A 17,525-nucleotide genomic window follows, 5' to 3' on the forward strand; every position below is an offset into this window, starting at 1 on the left:
CTGCCACCGCATCAATTTCACCCTACCTATTTATTATTATTATTATTCATAGCTACCTACCAGTTGTAGTATTATATTCGCGGACGACCGTTTTCGGTTAACCGATTATCACTATATGTAGAGTATAGATCACATAATACATATACATAAGCTCTCGTATTATAATACTATATATTGTGCATATTATATAATGTTTTCCGTCCGACTACTGTCGTATCGGGTTTACAATAAAATATTCTCGTGACCTCGGTTAGGTCACCTTAATAATTATTGACCCTATATCATTATAATATCAATCATATTACTATCACACTAACCTACTGACGCGGTTCGTGTTAGTTAAACTGAACGTGTGCCATCATCCGATAACGTGTGATTATTATTAATTTTATAGGTTTCAATTTTTTTATGCCCGTGTCCCGATAGGGGATATTTTAACTCGTGGGCGTTAAGGATTTGTAACGCAAAATATCATAACTATACCTAAGTACGTTTTACACTGTCAAAAGTACAGTCATAGCTCGCATTTTAATAATAATAATAAAAACAATTTACAGCGTTATTATTCCTCTGCACCTGCAGCAACAATGCGTCTACAACGCTCTATCGCGAATCTGCAAAAAGTAATAATGCTTTGTCTCTGCAGAATGTGTTTTTGTATATTATGTAGGTATACGTACCTAGGTACATAATTGTGTATGTTATTCGTTTCTTACATAACTTTTATATATATTATCCTACACAGTATAACGTAAGTATGTGTAATTTCGTTTTACTGATATTTCGCATTGTTTACGATATACTATTAATATTATGTTCGTTGTTCGTGTAACTGTTTATAATCAATGCACATAGCGCATGACATATCGCTTAATGAATAATATTGACTCGGATTCAAAATACATCGTCTCTACAAAGTCGAAATTGCGATTTTGAGTCCATATTCCACACCTACATGTCAGACGTACATATTATTATCCCCAGCTCCTCAACCAAATCAAAAAATACGCACAGTAATTTTACATTATGTCGGTGGATCGTTATCGTCATCGTAGGTACCTAAGTAAAAACAACATTTTAGTACTTCCCTATTGCAGTCAATTATTACTTCAAATTCCAATACATTTAAAATTAATGTTTATAACTGTTTTTGGTTTTATTTACTAAAGAAAATTGTATTTCTACAAACCTTTACAAACAATACCTATGGTTGAGATGAAAAAATGGGGTTTTTGACATTTCACTTATTCCTGCTCCATCGGTTTTGAAATTCTTTTAACTTTTTTTGGTTAAAATTGTTATGCCTTTTTTTATTTTGGATCGGGTAATTAAATGTCCGTCTTAATGGTACGGTTTATGAATTTATTTTTAATATTTAACTATACTATACCTACTGATGACGGAAATAATTTCAAATAAATTATAACTATAACATAACATTGGATGACAATATTTTACTATGCGCAGCTGACATCGTTTAATGTTTATGTATCAAAACTTTATAATATATTATATCTTATTTTATGATTAGCTTGGTACACATTTCTTTTTTTATTTGTTCAATTCGTTTTTCTATCTATTCCTAGTATTGTCTCTTTTTATAATTTTTATCACGCAAATACAGAATACTATTGGTCTTTAATGCATTTCTTGTATTTAAGTGTGAGTACAAATAATTTATAGTCTCATTTTATTATTCTCAAAACATTATTAAACGACATTTTGATCATTAAGCTAAATGTTTTCCGTCTCATATATAATATGCTCGTTCGTGTCACACAACCGTAATTAGTTTAACGTATGTACATTTCATCCCATATAATAATAGTATTTATATTTTTAGAAGATGATATTATGTTGTTTCATCTACAGTTTATTTCGATGTACAACTCATCATTTTTACACGCTTTTGTTTTATCTAACAAAAATAATTATTTTATCTTATTCTTAATGCTTCATATTATTTTACACGGTCGATTACAACAACATTTATCTTTATTTATCTTAATGGTATATCTATACGAACATTAGTCATTTGTTATCATACGAACTACACGATTTATTAATTTTTAACGTTTTTTTTTAATTTAAAATAAGACACATAAAGTTGACAACTATATCTTGACGGTTTTTTATTTTATTACCGTATTTCCGTCTTCTTATTCTACTTAAGTATTAAGATTGTACGAGCTGCAAGTTATTATACGACCATGGCTTAACCACAAAATACACTGCATTAATACCATATTTATTCTATAAATTATGTGATTGTGGTACGCACGCGTTATACAAACAGCGGTATAGGCTATATTATTTTCTACGAACGCGGAGATTAATGTGTTAAAACAATAGCAGGTAGGTAAATCTACAATATTTTACAAACGAAATAATCTAATATTTGTCTAAACATAGTTGACTATACTTACAGTCACCTGTTTTGTTGTGATGTAAAAAGAGTATAAGAATTTTATTATTTTTTTAGACTATGTTTTTTGTTATGTTTCATAAAATCATCACTCGATGATCATAATGATTTCATATCTGATTTAGTGATTATGTTAGATAGTTATTATGTTATTTGTATAACGTACTATGTAAGAAATATTTCTATAATATTTGTTATTAACACTTAATTAAGTCGAGGAGTTTACTGTACTTTCTACTATAGTTTTAAATTAGAATTTGTTTTTTTTTATCTTTTGTTAACATGAAATTACTCTAAAAATCAATTTCATGCAATTTCAGAACCATATATATCAGTTAATTCAATGCGACAGACTGTCGATGGAAAATCAAGTGGTTGGACCGACAACATTATCAGCTATACATTGTGTCCCTGACCACCTCAAAAATTATTATAAGTTCGTCGTAGGTAATTTCACCGCGTATGATTAGGATATTAATATCTATGCACACCTGCGGAAAAACATCATAAATGCAACTCGGTGGCATCAATATTGACCAAACTGTATGCAGTATGCATACATTTTTTTGGCAGAAGTGAAGGGTGATTTAACACCTCTATCGAAATCTATATATTATATACGTCTAATCTATACGCGGCGTCACTAACTGCTGCAGCAGCAAGTTCACACATGACATGTTTACAATACGTAATAATTACAATTGAAATAATAATATAATAATAACCCCAAACAATACACGGTAGTAAATTAACGATATGGTATTGTTATTATTGTTAATTACTACACGATCGCGTACCTGGTGACGGTCGTCGTTCTCGCCTATGTAATAATATTATCATCATAAGACAGTATTCCGTTGAATTACGGCCGTGCATGTTCGGTCGGAATGGCAGTGGCGGCGGCGCTATCAAAAGTTTATGCGACGCGGGGCGGCAATTTCGCAGCGGGAGCGTGCGCCCGCATGTATAATCGTCTCGAATCAAGTCGGTTGGTTGGGCCGCCCAGTGTAGCTTTTCCCATCGGATCAGCATCCGGCCGGCGAGGGTGGCTGCGGTGGCGGCGGGGTGGATGTTTTTCAAGCACAAGAGCAAATAGTATGATATTCGACGAGGAGCCGGTTGGGCGACTGGAACAAAACGAAAATATATATATATATATAAAAAGCCCGAGCGAGTCCGATGGGTGGGGTAGGGGGGGGATAGCATAATACAAAAACGAGAGGAGAGTTTGTTTTTAAGCAGAAACGCCAATAAAACATCATTTGCGGGGCGGGGTGAGTGCGTACGTATACATTGTATTGTGTATATATGTATATATGTACGTAATATATCACCGCGGTGTAGGAGAAAAAGCTGTTCAGCTCGGTAATCTCCGTACGCGGGAATCACGACACACAAATGAAAAGAAGAAAAAAGCGCAAACGCCCTACCTCTCACTCTCACTCTTTCCACATCCCTCGTCCGTCACCCGCGCGTATTTGGGCGGCTTCGGATGTCACTCCGCGCGCAGTCCTCCTCGTCGACCGGCCAACGTGCTCACAACTACAGTTGTACTACACACTCGCACAGCACTACACACACACACACACACACACATTTATATATATTACATGCGTATGTATCTAAAATATTATACAGTGTGCATAACTACCCCCAACGAGCACAATACGCAGAGTGGTGCTCGACACTTGTACACCGCGATCGACGACCGGGACCTTTGTGCCGTTTTTTTCCCGCTCACTCACTCTCTCTCACTGTATTTTTATTTTATTTTTTTTTTTTTTAATGCGTCCGGCAAACAATCGTTTGTATTTTAATCGTTATTCGTTCGCAGCTGTTTTCGGGTACGGCGACGATGACGACCACGACAACGACAATATAATCACATCGTACACTGTATTAGGTATACATTATTATTATTATGTATAATATTATGTGCACGGCCCACTCGTGTCACCACGCGAGGTCGAAACTGCACGCCGCCGAGCTTTGCAGCAATAATATGATATTATTATTATTATTATTATTATTACTATTATTACTATTATTACTATTATTATTACTATACATAATGTTATATTGTACACTGAACATCGTAGAGTATGGTATTTTCTCCAATGATGTTCGGCGGAGTTGTTTTTCGCGCCACTTATCGACACACCGTTTTAAGTTTACACAGATCCCCACTGTGAATATCATAATACACGAACGAGCTCCGCATCTGTCAAATTGTTCATTCGGTATGATACATTTTGTGAAGGTACTTAAATATGTAATATCACAATATGCAAATTCATCGTTCGGCGTTTTGCCATGCTTAGAAACTCTTGATAATGTTATATTATACTATACTGCAACCACTATGCAGCAATATATAATAAGTAATAACAATATCGCGCGTACTTTTCGGTGATCGTGTCAAGGTTCCCAAAACTGTTATTATTGTTTATTGTTATGCCGAAAACGACACATCATTAAAATTTGGTAAAAAAAAACCGATACGACAACTTACCAGTTCGATTTTTAATTCATATAATAGTATATTGTATGTGACATGTCTGCAGGTTGAGTTTCGTCCGATGAGATAAGTTATAGTATAGGTAATAATATTATGGCTCGTTGGAGTTATAACCATTTTGTACGATTTTTCCAGATGCCAGTTTATTTATAATATCCAATACCTATGTCCTATATAGCCATCTGTATAGTAATTTTTGGTTAATTTGTTTAAAACTCGAAAACAAAACCAGTTCGGACACCTATTGAACTTTGAGTTCATAAGCACTAAACTATCCCGAACAAACGCAATAATATACAAGACTGTTTATTCATTTAGTTAGGATGAATATGCCAAACACGATATTATTTGGACCTTCCTATACATATACTTACAAAAAAAAAAAAAATGTTTGGTTCACGAATCGTTGTTTAGTTAGGTACCTAAATCATGCATACGACATTGATGACCGAGCAGCAATCTCTATGATATGTATTATGTATAAACATTTTCAGACCAAATACGAGTATATAATTATCGTATAATACTATAATATAATATATTATTATGCATTCAGTTTTTAGAATAGGACATTAATGTTTTTAGTTTTTAGGTTATACCAACGTATCTTACTGATAGTGACAACACAATACACATATTAGGCTATATTATGAAAAGAGCAAACATAATTTATATCCAATTTCACATTATTGTTAGCAGTTATTAAATTATTTAATTAGTCATTTTTGTACCTACCTAATTAGGTACTATTATTTTTGAGACTTTATGCTTTTGAATACAAAGTATTAAAATAAAATCCCAAGTGTACTTTTATTTTGAATTCTATGATAAATTCTCTATTGATTTGGTCTCCACCTTTTTTACAATGTTTTGAAATCATATTATTTTTGTTAAGTAAAGTTGATCCAATTGTAAAAAACACTTTTAATTCAAAAAGTATAAACTTTTTTTAAATATTTTATGAGAATTTTAAAATAGATACTAGTTAAAGTCTAAATATTTTTTTTGAAAAATTAAAACTTTTCAAATTAATAAGTCTTACCTCAAAAAAAAAATCATAAAAAATAAACCACTCTAAATATTTTACAATCAAAATTGTTCTAAAAACCAGATTTTCAAATTGGATATTTTCAAATTTTCAAAATAAATTTAAATCAGATTATATATGTTTTATTTTCAGTATTAAAAAATAAAAATAAAAAATGTTATATATTTTAATATGTGTAGCGCATAAGTCAATAAATTATATAGAAAAAAATTCAAAACATATTGATACAAAAGTAATTTCATTTGTCAGGTCTTCCTGTTCACTCTGTATATTCTATTATAATTATTTACTAACTAACGTTATTATATTTGTTGGTGAATGTACGCAAAAACCTTAATGTTTCTGGAACTGAAATTAATGTTAATTGTATGAATATTATATTTGGGTATTGTAAACATTTACTTTTTCTGGATATTATTTCTGATGATTATAGTAGTACTATATAGAACTGAAAAAATAGAGCCTTCAAGACTATTATATTTTTTATATATAAAAGAAAATACCTTATAAAAAAAAATTGAATAATTAAACTTTGAAGTCAACTTGTTTTTACTCGTTCCAATTTACATACTTTAATAAATTGTCTTATTGTTTAATGATGTTTAGGTTCCCAAAAAATAAGCAATGCTATATGGAATAAAATGTCATTATTAAAAAAGTTTATGAACATCAGTGGTATTCTTTCTTATATAAACAAAATGTAATGTTTATTTCTTCTTTAATAAATAACAAATTAGTTACGAACACAGTAAAAAAAACTGTGATTGAGTTCAAAGAGATTTCAAAGTAATATTTCTCTCATTTTTATTATTAAAATGATTAAATAAAATGTAATAAATTAAACAAAGTTGTTATTGAATATTTCAATTAAATATAATTTAAATGTGTCCTCGATTCTGAAATGATTGTTGTGTATATTTCGTCATACATACAACACTGTTATATTTGCGCTTTTATCAAATATAATATTTTAATACTATGATTTATGAACGAAAACCTTTAAAATGTAATATTTAAATAAATAATTTTTATCTGTTGAAAATTAAAAAAAAATCGTTGATATTATTATATAATATATCAAACCAAACGTCCCTTAGAACGTTATTTTAAGGGGTCTAGCTCATAATAAAATATAAAGACCCCTCAAAATATTGTAGGAACATGAAATGTAGTTAAAACGACACATTTCATTAAGTGTAAGTATATGATAATCTAAAATATATTTTACCTTTTTCAGCTAAGACGACACATTTTATTGAGTGTAAGTATAAACTATCCATAATTATATCTTACATTTTTAAGGGAAGGAAATAGGATTAAAAATAAATGAAGATAAGACAAAATACTTGGCCGTATGACTAGAAATATTTGCAGAGTAGGACACTTGAATATTGGTGACTACAAATTTGAAAGAGTGGTTAATTTCAAGTACTTAGGGGTGGACATTAATAAAGATGCAAATAACCAATAAAAAACAAAACGATTAGCAGCGGCAAACAAATGCTATTTTAGTACCCTTATTTAAATCATGTATCATGGAAGTTCACGAATTTCATTAAAATAACGGCACTCCATATAATATTGGCTATACCTCTTGTGAGGCATGACGCATGATAATATTGTGCAAAAAGTGCGCATATAGATCAGTAGTGGATACGTAAAATGTGGCGCTGTGAAATGATTTTATAACTACAACAGAGATCAAATTTCTAAAACATCTTCGGAAGACTTAAATAAAACTATATTTCGTTAGATTTAAAAATAATAATTACTATAGTGCCATACTATCAGTATCTCTGAACAAGAAATATTTGAAAATATTGTTAGTGCATATTAAAAATGCTCGTTTTTATTTCCTTTTATTATTGTTATTTATTTATTTATATTATTAATTATTGTGTTTTATCGGGTATCTAAATATGTGTTCCGGATGACTTTTGCGCCTCAAAGTATTTTACGAAAAAATGTTTATTATCATGAACCCGTCGATATATTTATAAATGGCTGACCGAATACGCAGAAACGGTCAAACGGTGGGCGTACAAAAAACTTTCCATGTGGAAACACTCCGAAGATTTCTTTCAGACTATATCAAAGGATCGCACGCCGTCGTGGAATGATATTTCCTTGACAAAATATGATTTACAACCGCCTATGAGTTTTAACGGTTGTAAAAAAAAAAGGTTTTTTTTTCAGAACACACTGATTATTCACACAAATAATATTGTTCGCCATTACATCGTAAACGGTGGGGCATTTTAGTGTTTTCTTTTTTTAACACACAAAGTCGCAAAACGATTTAATGTGCCGTTTGACTATAAAAAAAATTACATTGTAACTATCGGATGCCAGTTAAAATAATAAAATACGCATGTTTCCGTTGCGGCGAAAAATGCGTATACTCTTGCGATATTATTATATATGCGTAGCGTATTAAAATGTGCACCGAATGACGTGTGAACATCCGAAGGAATACAATTATAATATATATATATATATATTATAATAGCGCGAGCTATTTTGGACCGCTCTATACCGCACTGGTATATATACTGTATTGTGGTCGTCCGCAGCAAAGTCAATAGTGTTCTTTAACGTTTTTAATTGCCTATAATCGAATCGCCAGTAATCTTTCAACACGCGCGTGCGATAAAACACGATTTTCACGCGACACAAAAAATTGCAGTATTAAAAAAACACACACACACACAGACACACTAAGCCAAACAATTTTTGTTTATTATTATTATTATAATCTTTTATTTTTTTCTCGTCGCCGCTTAAATTTTCTTTGGCAACTGATATCGAATTTTTAAATAGATCAAAAAAAAAAAGATAAAAATAATAATAATTAAATAGAGAATGAAAAAAATAGCTCATCGCAGAGAGAGAGAACAATCACCAATTAGTCGTCAGTTATTGTCAAAATATAGCACACACACACTGACACATGCAATACACATTCCATATTATTCTTGAAATATGTGTCAAAACGATTTTCACTCGAGTTGCAAACAGCTGCAGTAGAAATTATGTTTTTAATAGACTCTTATTATTCATGCCATCTTTAAATATTGTTTGTAAAACGCCTACAATATAAAAATGTTCTAAATATTGTGAGAAATTTAAAAAAAAATATTATATTTGATACATGTTTAGATATTTACGAAAATCCTATACTCTTTTTTGTATTTGATATAACGTAGTAAATATCATACATTTTATAAATTATTGATAGGGGCCGATGTGCAGTACGCTAACCTACCTAAACGATAATATTGCTGCAATTTTCAAATTAAAGTTAATACAAAATATTATTCAATTAATAACGTTTTATTTTGTTATAAACTAATAAACTATAACATAACAATTTTTAAATCCTATTGATTTGCAACATTTCTAAAAACCTCCAAATAGTAGAAATAACAGTTTTAAGTAACTAAATAATATGATATGTATATAATATTATATTATATGGATGGACACTGCAACCTTAAGTTTACTTTGGGACGTAACCTTTTATAACCGGCTACTATTACTTTTTTCACAAAATAAACGTCTATGACGTACTTTGTGAATAAAAACCATAATATTAGAAACTAATCAGAAAATTGTATTATATTTTATTCACAAAGCGCGGACAACTGTTTGTTATTTGCATGAAACGATAACACCTATTATTATAACTTTTTTTTGTATACCTATATACCTCAACTGCTGAGGTTATTGCCGTTTCGGAAACACATTTTTTATAATAAGTCTTTTTTTAAACACTATCTATAGCTATATATTTTATGACTTATATTTTATTTTATAATACTATTTTTGTATTGTATTATAAATTGCATTATTTTGGTTTTCATTAGAATAATATGAAATACTGCCTGAAATACTAGTTCAGTTAGAAAAATAAAAAATAAAAATTTTAGGATAAATAGATGATAGATTTCGTTAAGAGCTGGATATCCCGTATCTTGAAACTAGTGTGGCATTTTAAATTATTGGTGAACACGACAGACCACAATAGGTATCAATAGGTATCAATGAAAAACAACAATAGGTATTATAGCAGTTAGAAACTTTAGATTATCTTAAAAAAAGATAATGGTTTAAATGTTGTATTTTAGATCAAATTAACGACACAGGGAATATCATATAATATACTTTAATACTTGTATGATATATAAATATGTTTAATTTTTAATTAAATATGAATGCAAACATTTTATTTGCAGACTGTTAGACTAAGAAAGTGTTAGTAGAATTTATTATATATATAAGTTCCTCTGCAACTTTTACAAAGTTTCAAATTAAATTTTACTTTGGATACTTTAGTGAATACAATTATTGTAAACATATTTTCTTCATCAAAGAGATTTTAAATTAAAGATTTATTTTAATTTGTTACCTAGAATGAATCATTTAATTAGTTCTAACAATAATTTTAATTTTTAATGATAATTTTATTTACTTATGAACGATTTAATTCAAATGTCTTTAGTAATAATATAATAATACTTAGGTAACAAAAATATTATATCTGTGCTATTGTTACTTGTTTAAAATTATGTTTATTTAATACACCACTAAAATAACGCTATATTGCAGTAAGTAACATATTTTTTTTTTTTTTTGATCTTAAGCCCGGCATCTATGGCCATTAGCTATATTGGTTTTGTACGTTTTAATGTCGGTAGGAGGGGGGATACGTGTGTGTTGGGTTTGGCAGAGTTTTTGATTGGGCACCCGTAGGTATCTGCAGCCATGCCCGGATGGGGGATGGCGGCACTTGTTCTCCGGACACCGTGACTTGTCCGAAGAAATATGCCGCCCGTGACCAAGGAATCGAGCCGGCATCGGCTGTGTCGCAACCCGCGCCTTAGACCACTCGGCCACTCCGTCCCCCAACATAATATTATATTATATTTTGATGGCACATAACTTTATGATAGATACTTAAGCTACACGAGATGACAATGTTCTGAAGGCGCTATGTAGGGTTATCCATTGTCGTGGTTTGAAGAGTTTTTTTTAAAAATTCTATGCAAATGTAGACGAATTATTATTACTACTTACTTTTATTTACTAATTATAACAGTGTGATAAACGATAATGCAATGTTTAACGATATAAGTAATTTATTAGGGTAGAAAATGAAGAATATCTTATGCGTAAAACCGTTTCCTCTCAACACAAACTACAAAAACTAATTGACTGGTTATTTAATATAAGAGATTTTTTATTTGGGCCATCGAGTCAACTTGAATACTTGAGGTTCCTACTTGTATACAAATATTATTTTTACGTTAATTTGACCTACCTATATTTGTATCGGATACTCGTCCGAGTAATAAACTAGACTTATTGAGAATTCCTCCCCTTCTTATTAGGTATTATACGTAACGGGGTAGACATACAAAACCGAAGTTGTAATATTATTATGATTACTAAACGCCTCAAACGCGGCTGATGCTACTTAGCACGTAAGACTCAAATGTAAATAACTTAGCCACGTAAATGCGGCTCTGTTGAGTCTTCTTATACGAGCCACATATAATAGTATTTCTCAGTGACATAATTTGAGTTGTATAATAAAAGGGTGCCAACATTTGAGCTGGCCAATTTTTCATTGCAGTCTATTTTTTCTTCATCAATTTCTTCTATTAGCAACTATATTGATGAAAATCTGGCAGCTATAGTGGTGGTTAAAAGTCGCTTGGATGATCATTTTTTAAATCTCCACAAAATTACCAAATTCGATTTACGATTTTTTCTAACACGCATAAGTATATTTTATAAATACCTCTATTCGAAACGTATATACTCAATGTTTTTTATATTTTCTGTGATAGCTATATAGGTACTTAGAGGTTCCAGATGTAAAATAATAATTAACAATATTATAAAATCATATGGACGTAAGACGTGCAGTATACGTAATTTTAAATAATAGCAAACATATTACAATATCCGATTTAACGTCACCGTGCAGGTGCGTTTTTCCGAGTGTCTATGTATAAAATTACAAATCGTGAACACGTGGTCGTTGGTGGATCAAGGAGGGGGGGGGGGGGCAAAGAGGGCATTATATTATTCGTATCCGCGTGTCACAAATCACGATATATTATTGTTTTAGTATTTTTTTTTAAAATTATTTCTAAGCAAACTATCCACGGCATCTGTGGCCATTGGATCTAACGTCATTATATTTTAGGTTTATGTTTACATTACATAAATACTTATCTAATGATAAACACAATTAAATTTTTAGGAACAACAAATAATGACAAACAATAAATTAAATTATAGATAACAATTAATTAATTTTTTAATTAGATAACATATTATAGTGAATAATAGAGGTTAAAATGTTCAGGATAAACGCATTACAATTTGTTTATAATGTGAGTTTCTGATAGAACTGGATGACTTCGGAGACGTTGTTGGGTTCAGGATTGAGTGTTTTGGATGGATGATTTCATATTTGAATATATTGTCTTCTCTCCTTTAGTAAATTCTGTATTCAACTAGAATGTGATTAACTATAAGGGAGACCCCACAACAAGCACAAATAGGGGGGAGTGGTCTTCTTTATTCATTAAATGGGAAATGACAGTATATGAAGCGGGTGTGTCCTATACTGAGACAGTTGATGCCGGTCTATTGTGTTTTCTTGTTGTGTTGTGCTGGGAAAAGAAAAGATTGAACAGACTTTTAAATTTAATTTAGCTGGGTGGAGTGTAAATTCCATTCCATTTCACACTGCATTAATGTGTCATCTTCGCTTACTGTCTTTAAGTGGTTATTGTTCCAACCATAGACCTATAAACTTAAATTTAGAGGTCTATGGTTACAAAAAATATGGTACACCTTATATTATGATCATGAGGGCCATCATCTAATATTGTCTGAAATCAAGATTCGTGGGTCACCGTCTGCTGACTCGATTCGTCCGCTTTTCATAGATGGTGCGGCCGAAATAAAGCCTGTTCCTATGCAAGTATTTACTTACTCAGAAAACAGTCTGAAAAAAACCCAAGTTACAGCAGTGGTGTGACGGACCTGCAGGTAAGGATAACCATGGTTAAACCTAAACGACACACGTTGTGGAACTTGAAGAAAAAATTCGTTCAGACGTATGTTTTGTTGCGCTTGATGTAGTCTGTATGACTGTATGACTGTACCCATAGGCGCACTAGACCACTAAAATGTGGGGTGCTATAATTGTAAATGCTTCATAGAGCCGTTGAGGACCTTGCCCCAATATAACCAAAAAGTTTTGATTTATTTTCGGTAAATATTTCATACTTTAAAAACATAAAATTGATAGTATTTCACTATAATAATGGTTGGCTTAAAAAAAACAAGAGGTACTAAATTAGAACTTGGGGGTGATACAGACTGTTTTTAATGATAACCATTATGATTTTAAAAGTAACATTATAAAAGATACCTATATTGTCAAATGGTATAATGTACATTATACACGCTCAAAAAAATGATACTTGTCTTTGGGGATATTTGAAATTATAGGTAGCTAATATTTAAAATATAATATATATATTTTTTAATATTGTATTTGTAAATTCGGGTAATAGAAGTGTGGTAAGGTAATTTATGATTTACAATAAATAACAAAAAATATAATTTATTGTACCTAATACTATGAAATTATTCTGAACAAAATATATGGATAGTATTTTAAATATAGAGTTAAATACATTTGGGAAACAACTGTGATCCTAAGTTATTCTGAGTACTTGAAAAATATTTCAAATACCACCCCAAGTCTGCAGCCAACCATAAATTGACATCAAACATACCACGATGGATACGGCATACCTCCAATAAGTACGCCAGCGCGAAACGGTGTGAGATGGGGAGGGGGGGGGGGAGATAGAGCGATGGTCGTCACTCACACCGAAGCTTCTGAGCCATAAAGAAATGCATGGGAGGAAAAAAAGATGCAGCGATGCATGTAGGATGTCTGCAGAATGGTGTCTTCGGTATAAAGTGTTTGCTTACAGATTTGTATACGAGTGCACGTCCACGATAAGTCTCATCGGTCGGTCGATCGATTCTTCTTGCTGTGCAATGGACTTGGAAGCATCTGCTCAGACAAGACGATTATTATTATTCCGGTCGGACCCACCGCGCCGTTTGGTGCGTACGTCACGGCGGCAACTTGTCTGAAAAGTCGTCGTTGGCATGGATCGCGCTCGGAGTTGGCCGGCTCATCGGTCACGTACGGCTATACAGTACACATATATTACTACTTAACCATATTATTATAACTGTATTCTATAATAGTATAATACGACTGCACGTACAGACGACATGTGCGCTGATGCTGACAAATTGCCCGGTACTATATACATCAAAACGGTCTCTCATCATCTCTCGAGAGAGGGGACCGTTTCGGTCTGGGCCCATCGAAGTATTTCGTACCGTCGCCAGCGTATATATTATTACATATTTTATTATTGTATACACGGTACACACACACACACACACACACACACACACACACATACGAGTGCGCGACGATGATTTCACATGTATTACTATATGACATGACAATACGTTCGTCGCGATGTATTGGTACTATACGATCAGAAACGGTTATGATATTATGTTTTTGGACGATATGAGAACATATTTTATATTTTAGCGGTGGTTAGAGCAATAATATTGTGGTGTAATAATAAGTTTTGTGCCGCACCACAAAGATACTATTTAATTATCTGAAGTAGACCACCACGCATGTCCAACGACCAAAGACGTTACAATCATTATCATTTAAAGCTCGTGCGAACACTTCATTATCGTGAGCTTTTTACTAAGCCTTTTTACGTAAGCCTATCGTGAAACATCAAATGTGTAAATTCGACGCTGACACGAGATAATGCGTTTTTGGAGTTTGAATTATTTTTTTTATTTCATAAATTAATATAGGTTGAACACTTTTGAAAAAAATGTTAATATAGCTGTAATTTTGTATTTTGCATTGCTAAATAAAAAGCTAAAATAATATAGTATAATATTAAATAACAAAACCTAAAACAAATGTATGTATATAAAATCTGCTCGACTACGTGAGATTTATTATTTAGGGGTTACAACATTAAAAGGATACTATTGTAAATTGCACTATAATTAATCCAGCTGTAGGGGCCAGTTCGAATTAATCAATCGGCCGTTTAAAACCACGTCTGAGTGTCAGACACTATCACGGGTCATGACATAAATATACAACTATAATATATACATACTATAGGCAAACACTAATGATTAATATATGCACATTTTAACTTTTAAATTAATGATAAACATATTATTTTAAAATTAGTAACAGTTTTAAGATAGACTTTCTTTTCAAATAATAGCGTGCCGAAAATGGTTGACAATGAGAAATTATTTGCATCGCCACTACGGAATAATAATCTGTTTTAATATATAGGAATAGAAATATTGCGATACACATTTCATTTTTTATTTTATAACAAAATTATCTATTAAACTAATTTGTCAGAGAACTGAAAAATATCAAGCTCAATTCATAATATGCCGAAAAATAATTATAATAAATCAATTAAAATTCATAATGACTAAAACATATTATATTATTTAATATAGAATATAGCTTCATATTGTTAAATGGATTTAAGGAAACTCAAATTATGAAATTAAAATTAAAACTGGTTTAACATGAGTTGATATATCTTATTCTAGTTTTAAACGAGATTGTGTACAATTATCAGCTATTTTGAAACATCGGTATGCTACCCCAGTTATACCGATATTTAAATCTGAAACAATTTTTGATGTTTTACAAAAACATGACAATTAATTCATACCTAGGCCTAGCTATCTGTATTTATTATTTAGGACAAAAATCCTGGTTGTGCACACTGCAACCTCGAGCTGCAGGCGTTATAGAAAAAACAATCAACAACCAAATCGCTAAGTGAGTGATTAACGTAATAACGTGCTTAAAATATCAAACCTTCAAACCATAATAATATTTATATTATAGTTATACCTTATGAGTGAATTGTACACAAATATTTAATTACCTATCGTTTTGAATGCGGAATGTATGGAATTTACAAACATAATAATAATATTATATACCTTTGGCGTTTAGTCATTTGAAAAAAATTGTCTTTTTTAATTGGTCTACAGTTTTTCGTGAGTTATGTAATCAATTTTTTTATTAAATATTATTAAACAAATGTCTCCTCCCCGTACTTTGTATGTGTAAATAAAATCATTAAATAAATGACGGAAAAACATATTAATAAACGTTAAACGAATATTATGATTTTGATATGACACCAAAAAGTCTTTGATGTGCCTCGCGAGTTATGATTTATAATGTAATTTGCTACACGCAGTGATTAATTCAAACTAATCATGTAACTTTCTCTGTCTGATTTACGTGTAAGTTATATTATAATTTGGCGTTCGTACAAAACGAAAATCGCTCTTCTAGAAAAATATTTCAGATGACTCGTGCATCTAGTATGTATATTAGTTAAACAAGAAGACTGCGGTGAATAATAATTATTATAGCGTGGTGATTAATAATGTTTCTGATGGGTGTTTTAATGTGGCGAGTCAATGAGTGTATGACGAAAAACTGATAATACTTATCGCAGGGGAAAAACAAAAACAAAATCGTACGATACCACTACCTACGACGCTTGTCGAAACGAATACGAGAGAAACTATTTGGGCATTGAAGTCGTTTACGATCGAAATAGACAAACTCTTGCAGTAGGAATAATAATGCGCGAATTCTGTGGACCTATTGCAATCACTGCAGTAATAGACTACAGGGTAGACTCAAAATATTAGCGGTGTTGTTTGCTGTAAGATTTCGCAACGTTGATGCATCCAGATGGATGCAACTACGAGATGACTCCATTTTAGATTCTGAGCGGAGTGAGGGATCTAGTGGCTATACAATGGTGTTTATTTTTTTTTTTATCCTGTATACAAAATGTCTACCCAAAACGATTGCTTCGATTTCAACATATCGCATCTTATCTTTTAGAAAATTGGATGAAAATGGTACTTTAGACAGGTAATTTTTCAATTTTCTCAATAGTTATTTAATGCCACGGGAAAAAAAACACCGACAAATTACAAAAAACCGCTAAAAATGGGATTTTAATTTATAACGCTTTGTTTATCACCATAGAAACAAATAAAAATAAAAATAACGATTTAAGTTATTTTTTTGTAATTTATAATATTAATTCAACTAACAGGCTATAATAAAATATAATAACATTATAAAATATCTAGACTATCAAACCTCAGAATCGTTTTTCGTACACAATGATATGATATCGTTGAATTTAAATTTAATACAATCCATTATACAAAGACACACCTTTAACCTACTGTACAGCAGTGTGACATCCATTTACCCACTTTTTTTAAGAAAAAGTTTTGTATAAAGTATAAAGTAAACCATAATACTTGACAGTTTACACGACGTTTATATTTTTATTTTTGTTATTTGA

This window comes from Metopolophium dirhodum, chromosome 7 (genome assembly GCF_019925205.1).
Source record: "Metopolophium dirhodum isolate CAU chromosome 7, ASM1992520v1, whole genome shotgun sequence".
In the NCBI taxonomy this organism is placed as follows: Eukaryota; Metazoa; Arthropoda; class Insecta; order Hemiptera; family Aphididae; genus Metopolophium; species Metopolophium dirhodum.